The 14,808-nt window shown below is 42.9% G+C and overlaps 1 pseudogene across 1 annotated transcript; it reads left to right on the top strand.

Moving 5' to 3' along the window:
• The first annotated feature begins 524 nt into the window (after window positions 1-524).
• On the top strand, window positions 525-14,775 carry LOC148396119 (potassium/sodium hyperpolarization-activated cyclic nucleotide-gated channel 3-like; annotated as a pseudogene). Its single transcript, XR_015858929.1, has 8 exons — window positions 525-1,506; window positions 5,602-6,025; window positions 6,709-6,870; window positions 7,061-7,279; window positions 7,738-7,884; window positions 8,515-8,755; window positions 11,506-11,670; window positions 11,808-14,775. The product of XR_015858929.1 is annotated as a potassium/sodium hyperpolarization-activated cyclic nucleotide-gated channel 3-like (transcript).
• Window positions 14,776-14,808: the final 33 nt, after the last annotated feature.

Here is a 14,808-nt window from a genome sequence, read left to right on the forward strand (position 1 = left end):
TAATTAAAGTTACTTTTGGCCACTGCAAAATAATTTTGTTTGCATGATCGTTTTCATTATTAATTAAAGGGGAGGGGCAATCTTTTGTCTAACATTTTAGTAATGCAGTGGAACCTCTAAGAAAACATTGCAATCGTTGTCCATTACAGGATGCTGAACATTTCCTCCTAACAAATAATCGAGACAAAGTTAAACTAAAAGCTATTTTAAAGTGATGGTTTAACATTATTTAAATTTGTGATATAAAAAAAACCTAAACAACAAGCAATATCACACTATATAGACTCCAAAAATGTTTTGAGAAATTATTTAGTGACTAGTTTGTTTTTGCAAAGTAAAACCATATTATGCAAATGTCTTATTATAGGTGAAACAAAAGAAAAATCTGTGCTTTGTACATGAATTGATTGATGTGTCGCGAACAATATCTTTGTTCAATAATAGTGGAGTAACCGTGCGTCCAAGTGCTGACGGATGAGGGGCGTCAGGAAACAGGTGCGTGCATGCGTGTCACCACCTTGTGCTGACAACGCGCATTTATCCTGTAGGGAGGCGGAGACCATGCTTTGTCATTGAGGAGCTCACCAGCAGTAGCAGCAGTCACATTCTTTTACTCCTGCCGCACGTCCGACGCTTAGCACGCTGCATCCTTATGCCATCTCATCTGCACGCTTTGGATCTGACACGCGTTTACCTGCTGCGGACGGACTTTGATTGTTGACGCATCTACCAATGTTTGGATTCGTTCTGGCGTGGCAACGCGAGGCACGTCCCAAGTGTCAAATCGGACCCGTCCTGCCGATGCGTCTCCTCAGTGTTTTCCAAATGCATGATACCTACATGATTCGCCCCCCTGCTGCTTCCCTCCCGTAAATAAATGGAAAGATTCCAGTCCTCCATGCGCAAGCGGCTCTACAGCCTGCCGCAAAACATTGGGCAAAGACCTTTTGCGGTGGACGAAGGAGACAGCGGCGACAAGGACACGAAGAGGAAAAGTATTCTGCTGAGACATTTGTCCTCTTTGTCTCCCGCAAGCAGTTGCAGGAGCATCGAGGGGGGCAGCAGGGATGCCGCCGGGAAGACTAACTTGAACGGGGACTGTCGCCGTTTTAGGGGCAGCGTCTCTTCCATCAGCGGGCGTCATTCGAATGGGTCAGATCCGGCGGAGCAGCGCTGCCTCATCCCAGAGGCGGACGGGGGTGCGGGGGACAATTCCTCCGCGGAGCGCGGCCCGGCAGCGGGGGGACTGAGCGACGCGCCGCCCGGCCAATCGTCGGTTTTCGACCAGACGAGTTTTATCAAGTTGGAAGGGACAGAGCAAATCATCCCCGAAGATGAGCGCCTCTACCAAGCTGGATTCATGCACCGACAGTTCGGGGCGATGCTCCAACCGGGAGTCAACAAGTTCTCACTGCGGATGTTGGGAAGTGAGAGGGCCGTGGAGCACGAGCGGGAACGCGTCAAATCTGCTGGATTCTGGATTATACACCCATACAGTGATTTTAGGTAATTCATGTGCAGTCGACCTGAAAGTTTTACACATCTTTTGGAATTACAAATTCATTTATTGACCAACTAGTGAGGCCCACATATCAGTTAATTCATCCAAAAGTGTATTAAAACTATGCAAATAGCTGAAAGCAATGCTTTGCATTGATTGAAATACTTAGAAAGGGGATTTTTATTATGTGCTTTTGTAGTACTTGTTCAGACTTGAAATCGGTAACATTTTAGAAACAATCCAGTGCAGTCACTGCAAACCACAATATTCATTAACTTGTGCCAAAATAAACTAAACTTGGCTAGATATATGGCCAAATTTCTGAAAATGACCTTCAACTAAAGATTTATCAATCACACACTGTAAAGGTCACTCTTGTGGAGAATCAATTAATGTCTGCTAAATTAGCAGATCAACTCAGTTTTTCAAACAAATGTTTGGATAAATAAAAAATTATATTGCAATCCTGTATTATTGAGGCAGACACTTAATAGCATCTTGCCCACCATCCCCATCTTGCCCTATATCTGGAAACTCAGCCATCCTACACTGTTGTACAACAATTCGCGTCACTGCTGTTTATTACCACTCATTTGAATTACACTTTTTTTTTTATCGTTTAGTGAGGCCAGTGGATTAGATTAGAGTGAATGCAGCAGGGGCTTGGAAATGGGGTAATCAAAATAGGGTAACATGACCATTCAAGATATTAGAAGCACACATCAGGTGGGATTATGACAGCACAATTAGTTTAATGGAGTGGAGATGTTGTGGATGGGGTGGGTGCCGCTCGCAACATGCTGACATAGACGGACGGACGGACGGAGTGACATTGGAATGGAATCAAGACAGCCAGATGTTTGCTCTTTGCTGTGTACTAGGTGTCATGTCATCACGGTACTTTAGGACACGCCACCAAGTATTTTAAGTGCACACTCTGAATATTATATTTACGGTGGTTGCTGCTATACTGTTGTTTCCACTGAGATATAAATAGGCAGCCACAAAAGGAATTGCTTGTAACCGTCCTTAATGTTTAAATTCACTGCTAGTCATTTTGGAGCTGGTGGACTTTTTTGACATCTTGGTAAGAGTAGATTCACGTCACAAGACTAGAAAAAAAAAAAAGATGTAAAATACGTCAGGCGGCTCGGTGGCGCGCTGGGTAGCACGTCCGCCTCACAGTTAGGAGGGTGCAGATTCGATTCCACCTCTGGCCCTCCCTGTGTGGAGTTTGCATGTTCTCCTCATGTCCGTGTGGGTTTTCTCTGGGCACTCCGGTTTCCTTCCACATCCCATAAACATGCTTGGTAGGCCAATTGAGCACTCCAAATTGCCCCTACGTGTGAGTGCGAGTGCGGATGGTTGTTTGTCTCTGTGTGCCCTGCGATTGGCTGGCAACCAGTTCAGGGTGTCCCCCGCCTACTGCCCGATGACGGCTGGGATAGGCTCCAGCACGCCCGCGACCCCCGTGGGGACAAAGCAGTTCAGAAAATGGATGGATGGATGAGTTTCTGCCAATGGACTCAGAAAGTGGGCTGATCTCATATCAACAGCTCACAAATGTTCACCAATCGGTCGGCAGAAGTTCGACAACAGTTTTTTTTTTTTGTCCTAAGGTAAATTTTAACATGTTCCCTTACGATAAGAAAAGTACAGGTGAACGTCTGTGAACATTTTGTGAACATTTGTGACCTTGAACTGATCACTCGTGATGGGAAAATGAAGCTTCATGAACCAGTTGTTGTATTCTTTGGCTCCTCTAGATAGCAATGTTGGTTTAAAGTGAGGATTTTAAGAAATGGCAAATCATTTCAGCTCTTCGGTGACCAGAGTCCCATCTAGAGGTCTAAGTAAACACAACAACGGGTTCATGAATCATCTTGAAGCTTCATTTGGCCATCATTACTGATCGCCACTTTGTAATGCGGGAAGATGGAAAACACAAACACCACAAAAGAAGGTCACAACCGAGTCATTTGACCTTCGAACCCCGAATCTGACATTGCTGCATCTCCATTTTGTTGTCAACAAGTATAGTAGGCTCACCCGTCCCCATCCCGGCCGACTCTGCCGTGTGATGAATGGCTGCCATCTTTTATTATGACTGCAGTGGGTATATACAGCGGAAATACAGGTGTGTGTTAAGCCACAAAGCCCACGCAGGCTGTTGTGCTTCAGCTACGCTCTGGCAACAAGAGATAAGTATCTCCAGCACAAATGTTTTTCAGCTGTCCTGATTGATCTAAGCTCCTTTCACATTTTAAAGCCCTTTTTTTGTGTTCACTTTAACTCCTTTCTCTTTATGCTCTCGTGCCTTTTAACCGAGTTGCACTCTGACCTAAATCGTGCAAGATTCCTTTCCGGAGAGGTGCACATCACCCGCGACTGCGAGCTTTATTTTGACCCATGTGGCAGATTGCACCAGTTAGTTGCCTGATCTTTGTGGGTCGAATGCTGCGTGCACAGGAGAATCTGCAGAGGGGGAACGGTAATGCACTGTCCCCTGCACACTTTTTTTGTGGTCCAGCTGTTCCGTGTGCAGAGCTGTAATGCTAACTACTCAACATCTGGCTGATGGGAGCTGACTTGTGGAGTTGACATGGATTCCCAGGAGATAACGGTGGATTTAGCCAGAGAGGGGATGAGCAATTAGGACCACTGTGTCACCGCAACAGGCAGATGAAGAGAGCAAGGCTAATGCTTTCTTTAACACACTACCTCAAACACTATTTCATTTCAGATCTTATGAAACTTACCAAACAATTCCTGTGGTGTCCCTAAAATTCTTCCATTATCATCATTACGGATCAATTTACTGCAATCATAAGCGTCCCAAGCTGCTTACATTTATTCAACCATGGATTACATTAACACGTGTTGACAGGATGGGGAAAGCCTAATCTAATCAGCTCTGTTTAAAGTGAATCCTCCGTTGATCAATGTTCATCTGTCGTGAAACAACTTGATCTTGAGGATCCATTGAATAATGCGCTCTCACATGTCACAAGTACCTTTGGGGCTGTGGAGGCGTTTGATTTGTTCTCACTGCTTGCTGGTGCAGGTGCATTGATCGATTCGAGGTTAATTAGTTCTCTCAGATGGATTGCACGTGCCGTCACATAGTCACGTGCTCTAGATTGTATTTAGGAAAAGGCGGACCGATTATTGCTGTGCTTTAGATTGAAATCACGTCATGGTAGACTTTTATAAAAGGTCCTTCATGCATCAGCTACTTCAAGGAGAAATTTAATGCAGCATGCAAAAACAAAGACGATCTAGATATGATGATTAAAATCAATTGGTCACGCAGCTCAAGATGGAACAGCGAGTGCATTGGTGCTGATTCCTGAGCCTTGAGTCAGGTGTGAAAATCAATATTTTCTTATGAGCAAATCAGATGGACTTTTAGTCTCCATCCTTGTGCCCTGAAGCACAATGTTGGGCAAAAATAGAGGCAGCATGTCCTTAGAGGTATCCAGCAGAAAAGCATGCAATTTGTGTCTGCCTCACCCGCGACAACACGGCATCTCACAAAGCCCTGAGCATCTGACACTTCCTGGTTGAGAAGAACCTCACCATGATGGAGCAATTTCTATTTTTACCCAGCCTAGCTTTGTGTTTTTTACCTTATTCCCAAGGTTGAGAACATAATGAATGGGACAACTTTGTTGACCTTGACAGGGTTTGGTTTGAAAAAATATCTTTTGTGACACTGTCCTGGAACTTTTCTGGCACATCTCTTATGTCAGATGTGTTTTCAGTTACTGTAAAGTAAAGTAAATTTGTGATTTTCATTATATTAGGATGAAAACTTTTCAGGCCATTTTTGTGAGACTTCTTTTTTTTAACAAAGGTTGGAAAACATTGAATGATATGACAATGTTCCATTCATTGTATTTTTTGCGCCTCATGTCATAAAAAAATTAAGACCTTGGCTCCGCTACAAAAGTATTATCTCATTTATAATTTTTCATTTATAACGAATGGTATTTAAAATTTTAAAAATACTTATCACTGAAAAAAAGTTTGACTTATTTTTTTTCCAAGCTCCAACTAATCCATTGTGTACAAATGTTTTTTTTTTCTGTATGTTATAGATTCTACTGGGATCTGACCATGCTGCTTCTGATGGTGGGAAACCTCATCATCATCCCTGTGGGCATCACCTTCTTCAAGGACGAGCACACGCCGCCCTGGATCGTCTTCAACGTGGTTTCGGACACCTTCTTCCTTATGGACCTGGTCCTCAACTTTCGCACGGGTATCGTCAAAGAGGACAACACAGAGATCGTTCTTGACCCGCAAAAGATCAAGATCAAATACCTGAAGAGCTGGTTTGTGGTGGATTTCATCTCTTCTATACCCGTGGACTACATCTTTCTCATCGTAGAGACTCGCATTGACTCTGAATTTTACAAGACTGCGCGAGCCCTACGGATTGTACGCTTCACCAAAATTCTCAGTCTGCTGCGCCTGCTACGCCTCTCCAGACTCATCCGCTACATCCACCAGTGGGAGGAGGTATATTTAACACAGACTCTAATGAGTGATAAACTGTATTTAGCCTCAGCTAGCAATTAGTTAGTTACTCACAGCGGCGCCAGAAGGGAAGGAAAATTGATGGTCGTGATTGAACGGGTCCAGAGAAAATAGTGTTTTCACTTTGCAACATTGAGCTGGTAGGGTGAGATTGTTTTCTGAGGCTCCAAATAAAAAAATAAAAAAATCTGTAAAAATCCTCACTTCATTTTGCACACCTGGCAGTGCAATGATAAGTCTCATAAAACGGATTTCCTTCATTTAAGATGTATGATTTTTTCATATAGCACACACTGCAGTGTTATCATATAATCGATAGTAAATTAGAAAAAAAAAATTCGACACACATTTGTCCACAATGAGTTATTTAATATTGATACTCACCAACACTAATTTATATACAATGATGTCAGGCTGGATTCTTCGCGATATAGTAACAGTGGCGGCAGGTTATTATGTAATATTGGAATAGCCTTTTGTTCTCTATAAAAGATTAAGAGCACTATAGGACAACTGTGGCCATCAGCACACAGAGAACAGAACAGACTCCATTTTGCAAATCCTCTCATTGCATGAGTGAGAATTCAAATTTCAGAGATTTATTTACGGTACATAGTCATAACATTTTTTCACATCCATTAATGTTGATAATCTGTGTCTGTCAGGTTTTCCATATGACGTATGACCTGGCCAGCGCCATGGTGCGTATCATGAACCTGATTGGTATGATGCTGCTGCTGTGTCACTGGGATGGCTGTCTGCAGTTTCTGGTTCCCATGCTGCAGGACTTCCCTCCTGATTGTTGGGTCACTCGAAATAAGATGGTGGTATGTTTTTATTCACATACAAACTACAGAAAACAAAAATGATCCTAATAGGTCGTCACTTGCCACTTGAGAATAAATTTGTGAATGTAGGTCAAGGCTTCTGTTGACATCTCTGCCTTTCCCGTCCACCGCCGCATGCAATGAATCAAGATATCAGTAAATGTTCTTTCTGCTCATTTTCCCCCTCCAGAATGACACATGGGGTCAGCAATATTCTTACGCCCTCTTCAAAGCCATGAGCCACATGCTGTGCATCGGTTACGGGCTGTATCCGCCGATCGGAATGGCCGACGTGTGGCTTACCATCCTCAGCATGATTGTGGGCGCAACCTGTTTTGCCATGTTTGTAGGGCATGCCACTGCCCTCATTCAGTCGCTGGACTCCTCCAGGAGGCAGTACCAAGAAAAGGTAAGGCCGGTATTTGTCAAAAACATCAAATATTGAGGTTAGATAATGACAGACAGTGTCATTTAAGGTGACAAGAATTTCAGTTCTTTCAACAAAGACAGCCTGAGTGCTGGCATATTTAAAGCAGGACAAAAACGAAACCTAGGTAGCATCCACCGTCCATTTTGCGGCGAGGGTACATTGCTGAAGGACACAGTTGTTAATAACATTAGCCGCAGCTTGCAGAGCACAACTGTATTTGTCAGATGGGGCAAAGGACCAAACCTACGCAGTGGAGAGGTTTCACAGATGGCCTGACAGTTGAGGCACATGATAGTCAAACCCTGAGCCAATGCTCAAACGGATTAATTAATCTATTACATTTGACATGACATTGGATTTTGCCTTCATTATGAAATACTTTGCCTTGTGAAGAAATTGCTGACTTTTGTCTCATCGTTTTTGGATTGTGTTCGCAGTACAAACAGGTGGAGCAGTACATGTCCTTCCACAAACTTCCCGCAGATATGCGGCAGAGAATCCACGATTACTACGAGCACCGCTACCAAGGGAAGATGTTTGACGAGGAGAGCATTTTGGAGGAGCTGAATGAACCACTGAGAGAGGTCAGAAGTAATCTGCTTTGGGGATTTTTACCTCCAGTATAAATGCTATTGGGTCATAAATATGTTGATTACATTGGAAATGTAATCAAATCAAATGTAAAGCCTCGGCTTTACATTTGACGTTCACTTTAACCGCCACTGACTGGCTTGATCTTTTAAACGTCATTTAATTTTTGTGGAAATGTACATATATATATATGTATATATATATATATATATATATATATATATATATATATATATATATATATATATATATATATATATATATATATATATATATATATATATATATATGTATATGTATATATATATATGTATATATATATATTGAATTATTTCTCTTTGTGGCCCCGGAATTTAAAAAAAAAAAAAAACGATGATCGTAATAGGTCTAAATGGCCGACGCATAATCAAGCTCTATCTTTTCAGCATAATGTTTATAGTCATGTAATCTGATTAGTAAATGCCAGAGACTCGTTAATCGAGCGATTCTGACCGCGCGGCTTTCATAATAATTGCAACTCATCAACTGTGCAAATGTCTCACAGATGTTACAAAGTGTGCCATTCCATATTCTTAAGTAACAGCAAATAATTTGTCCTGCATTACTCGTCACCACCCTCGCAGGAGATCATCAACTTCAACTGCCGTAAACTGGTAGCCTCCATGCCTCTGTTTGCCAACGCCGATCCCAACTTCGTCACCTCCATGTTGACCAAACTACGCTTCGAGGTCTTCCAGCCGAGCGATTACATTATCAGAGAGGGAACCATCGGCAAGAAAATGTACTTCATCCAACACGGGGTCGTCAGCGTCCTGACCAAAAACAGCCAAGACACCAAGCTATCGGACGGCTCTTATTTCGGAGGTAATACAATGGCCCATTTAATGCATACTAATATAAGCCGTGGCTGGCGGCGGCTCACTGATGTGAAGAAGTGGTAATAGTCTGCCTTGTTTTGATTTATTTTGCTCAGGCACTCAGCAGATTAACTTCCACGTTGTGGCTCGGAAAAATTGTCCACATCATCTCCTTAAAAGGGGCTCGGGACTAAAAGCGGTGGAGATTGTTTGTTTGCTTCCATCTGTGGGGTTTCCCCATTTTTAACACATTATTTAGGCTATAGCTGAATTGTGTTTTATCAATGATAATTTAGGCTATTTTATTAGAATATTTTTTTCCTGAAGCCTATTTGACATTTGTCAAACCGAATAAGTCCGTGCTTAGCTTTTTGGGGTGAGTACATGTCGCCGGAGATGAAATTGCAAAGTGAAGGGAAAATGTGTTAGGACAAACACATAGACGATAAATTTGTCAGCAGTCCCATGTGTTCACATGACTAAAATAGAATTAAATCAATAAACAGGACACCAAAGTGAGAGCATGAGAGACACTGTGTGATTGTGTATCCACAATATCCTCAATATGTCTGCCCTAAAAAATATGTCTTTTTTTTCTTTTTTTTCCAAATGGCGCTTAATTTATTTTTTCTGATCTGGCACGACAGATTAGGTCAGGACAAACTAAGCTGCAGAAATTGCATTAAGTGCTCCATCTGTGGAGTTCATACAACGCTCTTCATGTTTCATCAGCTAACCCTGACTGAAACCACTCTGTTTTATTTTAGTTTCAGGAATGAAGAAAAAAAAGTTCAATATTTATAAAAAATTAAATATTTATTTATTTATTTATTTATTTATTTATTTATTTATTTATTTATTTATCCAGCCATCTATCCTTTTTAGAATAATTGTTCCTAAAATTTTATTTACATTTTGAATTGAATTGAAATTTCATATTTTCAGCGCTATAAATTGCTCTGGGTTATCTATGTCACACCAGTCAACCAATGTAGAATATATATCTATCTATCAGTCTAGAGTGTATTTATGTACAGTCCTATTTTGGGGAGGGGATTTTTACACTTTTTTTTACACGAACAGAGACCAAAAAGAGAAGAGTTGACTCTCACTCGAAATCAGGCAATACACGTAAAGAAAATTGTTTAAGCGCAAGCTGCTTATTGGTTTAGACTTTAGTGTGTAGGCTGCGTTTGGAATTTAATAGCAAGGGAGTGCACTCTATGGCTCCAACCCACACACTCTCGTGTTGGAAAATACGTTTTGTATGCTTTAGCATGCAGACGACCCGGTTTCAATTTGAAATTAAGCTAATTGCTCTTGGCCAAAATCCAAGACTACAGGGAGGAAGAATTTATGAGTACGTCATTTTACATTGTTGTATTTTGTCCACAATTTAGGGAGCGCGCTATCTGCGCCTCACGGCAAAAGCCATTGCCAATCACCTGTTATCCAATTTACTCACTGCGTGCTCGTTTGATTTCTTCGGATTTAGGAAAATGCTAAGACGCTGAAGCACAAATTAGACTTACACAGGTTGGTTGATTTCAATCACAATTCTTGTTCAGACAGCTCTGTTTTCAGGAAAGTACAATACAGCGCTGGGCCCTTCGAGAGCGGAAAGTCTCCATTCAGAAAAGGCAACGTTCAAGGTTCTTTGGTTATCTATATCAGCTGCACATGCCAGTGTGGGCCGAGTTTGATGGGTGATGAGTCTTTGGGGTGGGGCAAGTTCGCCATGGGAGTGGGTGCTGGTTATGGGCGATTCGGTGTGTGTGGGGGCTGTTGTCTTCCATCCCGTCTTTCGGCCTTGGCGATCATCTTTGGCCGAGTCCTTGGCTGGCTCCCTCTGGCACCTGCTGGTTTTATCTCCACGTGACCTTCCTGTGAACATTCTTCTCCAATCTTGGACATACACTGTCGTACCCCATTCTTTCAATTTTGTCATTTTGTACAAAATTATGTTAGCTTTTGGCTGTGACATTCTTAATCTATTGCTGTTCTTTTGATACTTCATGTCTTTGCTTATTCTTAGTTTAATCATGCTTCCAACCGTATCTTTTCTTTGTTAGGCAAAATATTTTCCTCTGTGCAGAGCGTTCAGTAGTAATCAAAAACTGGCATCTAGCATTAGTCAAAACATAAGATACAATCAAGTACTGAACGGTCAAGACGACTCTGGCCGTGTCCATGATTTAGAGAAAAAACATCAGGCATGCATTACAGAGTTCCTTAAGGGTCATTAAGCTATTTAGGCAATATATCAAAAGTCATTTGTTATTTCAAAGTGCTCAGAAATATATATCAGATCATAAAGTTATAAAAACCTTTCTCATTACCATTTATCAAAAATGTCTAGTTATGTCTTCTTTATTGATTTGGTGTGTAGGTATAATTATAAGCTTAAAGTGTTTCTTTTATTGATTTAATATGTGAATATACTTTTCTGCTTATGTACTTTATTCAATGAGGTTTGAGCATATCTGTTTTTGTAGCTAGGTAGGACTTTTTGTATTTCGACCCCATTCCTTCAACATTTATGTTTTATGTTAAGGACCCTGGTGGAAATAATTAATGCACCAAAGTATTTGCCAAACGAAAGTCAACACGATTAGGGGACGAAGAATTTAGATGTCTCAGTATCAGTTATCAGACCAGCCAAACTTTTATTTATAGTCTGAAAAATATGATACTTGCTTTGCATTTTGACCTCTGTAAATAATGAATAATAAATAATTCTTCCCGCCCTTCCTGCAGAGATCTGCCTCTTAACCCGAGGCAGAAGGACCGCTAGTGTGCGAGCAGAAAATTACTGCCGCCTCTATTCTCTTTCGGTGGACAACTTCAATGAGGTTCTGGAGGAGTATCCCATGATGAGGAGAGCATTTGAGACAGTGGCCCTCGACCGGCTTGACCGTATTGGTAAGAGCTTTTGGGAATAAAAATTCCAACTCATTTATATCATGTGGGTAATTTTGAGGCTACTGTCACTAGCATATACATTGATGTTACTTTGTGGTAAATCATTCGCACATTTTTCTACCTCTTCTTGACTACAGGAAAGAGGAACTCCGTTCTTCAACATAAAGTCCAACATCACCAAAGTTCCGGCACATTAAACCTTCAAGAGAACGAGATTATCCAAAGGATAGTGCAGCATGACCGCGATATGGCGCAGTGCACGCGGCTAATCCAGAGCAGCAACGCGCAGATCTTAAACATCCCCCCTTCGCCTTCGTCACCCACCCCAGTCATCTGGGCCCCTCTTGTTCAGGCGCCGCTCCAAGCTGCTGCGGCCACGACGCCGTTGGCGCTGGCTTTGGCTCACCACGCCCAACTGCCCCCCATCCTCTTTCATCATCCTCTCATCCCTGGCCCCCTAAAAGACCCTATCAGCCAGCCAAGAAGAACCCATCCTGGAGTGCTGTCATCTAGCATCTGCGGGTCAGTGCCCAGTTCTCCCGTGATTTCCACTAAATTCCGCGCAGAGGTTGAAACTCCCATTCTGGCCTCTGTCAGAGCATCACATCTCTCCACGGGGCCCTCGCCCACTGTGACATCCCAGCCCGTCTTCACCAGCAGTCTGCAGCCCCTGGTCCCTCCCACTCTGACCGCCCACCATCACCCCCACTCGGACTTGGCCTCGATATTCCGCATCAACCAGGCCGCCGTCTCCTACACTTGCGCCGCTCAGCTCCATTCGCAACCTTTCCACGGAGCCATGACCACCCCGCCTCACTCGGTCGGTTTGCCCCAGCAGGGAGACACGGCGAGACTCGCCGGGAGGTTCCCAGCCCCCTCCTCTTGCGCTATAAGTCCTCTGATCTCCAGTTCTGTCAGCCCGATTCTAAGCCAGCTCCAGCAGAGCTCTCACGCCATCACGCAGCAGATGGGGTCATGTCATGGCAGCACAGGCAGAATCACCGGCGCTCTGAACTTGCCCCATTTCCCCATCATCACCAGCACACAGTCCTCCGGTAGAACATCCGGGGCCGCCGCGTCTTTGGCGCAGCACAGCCTGGCTGGCCTCCATTCGGTTTTCCTGCCGCAGGTTCTTCCCGAGCAATCCGCCCTCGCTTCCCTGACCCAGTACGGCTCGGCGGAAGCATCGCCTTGCTACACTCCTCCCCTCCACAGTCCCAGTTTACAGAGCCCTGTGAAGGGAAGGACAGTTTACCAAAGCGAGCCTCCCAAGCCCAAGAACTCTCACAGCCCGCTTACCATTCAGACCTCGTGCACCATCAGGGAGAGTAATGACTCACCAGCCGAGCTCTTCACACAGGAAATAAAGACCATCTCAGGCTCTTACGGCTCTTTACATCGCACACAAGACCGATTTCAAGCTATCGCCTCTGAGGATGCAACAAGCTCCCCCCCTCCCTTGTCGCAGCCAGTAAACCCCAGGTCACAATTCCAGGTCACGCCACTACTGTTACCTGGACGTATGCAGGACTCGAACCTCAGAACCAGTTTCTAGCTGTAAATTCGAATATGTTAGAGAGCCAAAACAAACTTCCTTCAAGTTTGTGAGGCTGAATACTTTCCATCTCTTCATCCCTTTTTGCGCCACGTTGCTTCTTTAATCATAGGAAGTTGGGATTCATTTCTAATTGCAGATTTCCATCACAGAATGTTTGGATCACTGGTTATGACGGACTATTTCTAGAGCATTAGTTTCTTTCAAATAGAGTCATAAAAGCTCATTTGATGGGCATATAGCACCTCATGAAAATAGGAATTTATCAAGTTATGTCTACTATATACACGAAATGTGATGATTTCAGCTGTTTCATCCAGTATTCCCTCTTTACCTTTTGTTGTCACTTATTTACAGCTTTGTGAAGTTTTATGAAATCTGAAAATATTGTCTTCTAAAAAAAAAAAAAAAGTTTCCCCATCTTCTCAGCTATGAAGTTACACTCAAGAGAACTTGAGGGGCGCCTGTGCTCTTTGGTGGTTTTCAGACATTGTGTTCAAGTTGTTCACGCTGGATGTTGGACTTCTCCAAGGATTTATCAAATTCACAAATGAACTTTCTAGGTTGGTGATCAGAGGAATTCATTTGTGGGTGACTTTTCAGGGTTTTATGGGGAAATTTACAAACAAGATGAAGAAAAAGTACCTCTAATATGGAGGCCATGGTTAGAAAAGATGACTTCTGTCTTCGAAGTTGTTTCAGCAATATTGCACAGCCGAACGGGGCACCCAAATCTGATCATAATTGTAAAACTAGTGAATGTAATGTTTGTCTTCCCGGATGGATCACGTTAAGTGAACAAGAAGCTTATCCCGAGTGATCTCGGAATCATGGCTTTCACTTCTCTGTCCTATTGCAATCTTTTTCTGAGGACAGTTGTGATACCAAAGCCATTTTTTTTTGTATATCCAACTCTTGTCTTTTTAGGCCATGAGCGAGTACTGTGAATCAAAGCACTTCAGTCGGATCGTGTTCATTGTTCGGATGCAGTAAGCAGAGCGACACGTTACACGCGAATGTTTCTTGCACCAATCAAAGGGCTAAAAGCAATTACTTGTACATGTGATAAACAAGAAACGCCGATGCGACACATTTACCTCTTTTCATCGTGTCTCATCAAATCAAAAAACACCGAGAGAATCCTCAATCCCGTTGTGTTAATCAGTACATGTTTCTTAGTCGCACCTCGCCGTGTCTCGGCATCCTCGGAGTTGTTTAGTCGTCACTTTGTGGATCTCCACGATGAGTTCTGCTGCGACTGGGTCAAGCAGCCTCTGCCGGTGGGCTCGATCAATCCCTCATTACTATTCTCCTCCGAGTCCACAACAGCAGAGGCAGCTTGACTAGAAGGTTGCCGTGGGTTGCAAGGTGTGCATTTTCATAGGAAGGACGCGCATCTATTTCTATATACGTAGTCATTGTTATATTTGTTGCCTTTGCGATTTGAGGATTACATCTCCTACCTGCATGTACCGCTAACATACTGTATGTTAGCTCTATTTTATTATTTTAGGTTATGGGATTCAATGCAATAAATGATTATCTGCTCAGTGATGCTTGTTCTTACTGTTAGCGTAATTCCA

The sequence above is a fragment of the Syngnathus floridae genome, chromosome 6, assembly GCF_059516105.1.
Source record: "Syngnathus floridae isolate MCC-2025c chromosome 6, RoL_Sflo_1.0, whole genome shotgun sequence".
NCBI lineage: Eukaryota > Metazoa > Chordata > Actinopteri > Syngnathiformes > Syngnathidae > Syngnathus > Syngnathus floridae.